The following is a 2,516-nucleotide window of genomic DNA, read 5'->3' on the forward strand; positions in this document are numbered from 1 at the left end:
GGCATCCATTGGGTCATGCCTCGGACTTCTCGAGAGTTGCTTGATATCTGGAGGGGCCAATGGGTGGGGATTCAGGCTAGAGACTTCTGGAGGGTGACCCCTTTTTGCGTTTGGTGGAGCCTTTAGAAAGAGCGGAATAGAAGATCCTTTGATGGGAAGGAGTCCGCTATTAGAGTGCTGAAATTTTCTATTATTTGTACTCTCTATTGTTGGGGTTGGGGGAGAGATTTTTCCTCTTTTGAGGATATTGTGGACTTCTTGGGCTCTTTAAGTTCATAGGTTCTCTTTTTGTTTATAGATGGGACGCATTCCCCTTTTGAACACCTTTTTATACATTTTACTTATAAAAAAAAAAAAAAAAAATTAAACGAAAATTGTGGAACCAATTGCATAGAAGGTAATGAAATGGATGGGGTTAGTTTAATTGTTCCTTGGCCAATAATGGAACATGTTCTACTTTTAGCTAAAGTAACAAAAGATGAGGAGCTAAACTTTTGAAAATTAGAAAATAAAGATTCATCACCTGTGAGATGGGTAGATGCCCTAGAGTCAATAACCCAAGGGGAGGCCGAAGTATGTACATTGAAAAAGCATGTAATATTACCTAGTTGCGCAAACTTAACCACATCAATAGAGCTATGATGTGCCTAGTTGACCAAGGCACTAAACTCAGCACGTGATAGTGTCACGATGTCACTAGTAGATGTAGGTGATGGCAATACAGAAGTCTGAGAAGGTGGGTGGTTGTGGTCAAGAGAGGGATGAGACCCAGCAATGTCAGGGGAAGACACTACTTGATTTGCCCATGCTGGTTCCCATAAAGAGCCTAACAGTGCTCAATAGAATGGTTAGTACCTTGATAGTGACTGCAATAGCAATTATTAGTACGTCCACGACCACGGCGACTGCGACCTCTATCACGGCCACCACCGCTATGAGAACCACTCAAATTTCCTCTAGACCCTTGGTTGCTACTAGGAGTATCACGACCTCTAGAGAACTGTGGAGAGATAGAAGGAATCACCATAGCTGAATTTTCTTTCACAGTGGACATTCCATGTGATTTTCTAAAACCCGAAGTAATTGGGCATAAATGTTACCCAAAGATGATTTGATCCCAAATATTCTGAAGGTTAGGGTCTAAACCAGCAAGAAAAATATAAACATAAAATTCCTCATGTTGTTGCTTGAGAACATCAACATCAGTAGTCAAGGGATGGTACTGATTCAACTCATATAACAAGCTTTTGAAAGCACTGTAATAATCACCAATGCCTTAACCAGATTTACGAGAATGGAACATCTTCTCATACAGTGAATATATGCGAGAAACATTTGTGTCCATAGAGTAGGTTTCTTTAATTGCATCCCATATTCCCTTTGCAGTGTTTACAAACATAAATGTGGATGCAATGGAAGGTTCCATGTTCCACAACCAGGACATAACCATATAGTTATCAGTTTCCTAATCATCATATGTTGTTGCAATTTTAGATGGGGGGTCATGTGTAATAAACTTCAGCTTTCATCGGGTGCCTAAAGAGATTTACACTACTTGAGCCCATAGTAAATAATTGGAATTACGTAATTTTATAGTTGTAATTTGCAGCCCGACATGATCAAAATGTGTTGCTGGAGACTTAATTCCAGTAGAATTTGAAGCAACAGTTGAAGTTTCTGACATGGATTTAATTCCACGAAAAACAGACGCAACTGCTGAAACAAACGAAATGAATGTGGAAACTGAAAAAAACTAATTTGTCCCAAGATGAAGTCACACTGATTTCCAAATCTGTCCCGAGAAGAACCAAAGAAGAAAAAAAAAACTGCTGCAATAGAGAAGGCCAGAATAGAACAGAACTGGGTCGGATCCCAAAGCAAATCAGGTCCAAATTCGGGTCTCGAATTTGGTCATAAATTATTTTATCCTGAACCTGGTTAATGAAAAATTGGGTTATAATAAAGCTTGTAGCCAAACCCCTTTGTCTTCTTCACGATCACCTTTGCAGGACAGCACAGAGATCTCGGCGACTTCAATCAAAAACCAGCCGCACAATAGCGCACAATAGAACACGGCAAGACCCAACTCCCGTTACCGACGATGACCGCTGCAAACTGCTCGCCGATAGCCCAGAGATGGTCGTCGATGAGGAATACAACCAAGAACCGATGAAGTCAGCAATCACGATACCAGCCGATGATCCCCTGTGCTCCACAACCAGCCGACAACCTTTGAATCGCAACCCAAGCTCATTGACGCACTGCGATCTGAGCTATCACGATCGGGAAAGAAGAAAAATGTCAATGACAGCACACAACAGAGGAAGGAAAAAAAAGAAAAGAAAAATCTTTGCACCTCTTCAAGCAACTCAGGCTCACAAGTTAACACAGGGTTCTTCCAAATCTAGTACAGACCATAGCACTTCGGTGGCAATTACAATGGCCAGATCTATGCTCTGATACCATGTGAAAAAGTTACAGTGCAATAAGAGAGAGAACAGAATGAGAGACGCAAC

General features: G+C 41.1%; 1 long non-coding RNA gene across 1 annotated transcript; it reads right to left on the reverse strand.

The window, feature by feature from the left end:
• Positions 1 to 1,571: 1,571 nt before the first annotated feature.
• Positions 1,572 to 2,516, reverse strand: LOC132295373 (uncharacterized). Its single transcript, XR_009478447.1, has 2 exons — positions 2,357 to 2,516; positions 1,572 to 2,268 (listed from the first exon to the last, which is right to left on the reverse strand). It is a non-coding gene; the product is annotated as an uncharacterized LOC132295373 (long non-coding RNA).

Source organism: Cornus florida, unplaced genomic scaffold (genome assembly GCF_030987335.1).
Source record: "Cornus florida cultivar Cherokee Brave unplaced genomic scaffold, ASM3098733v1 CherokeeBrave_3.0.0_Hap2_Chr02, whole genome shotgun sequence".
NCBI lineage: Eukaryota > Viridiplantae > Streptophyta > Magnoliopsida > Cornales > Cornaceae > Cornus > Cornus florida.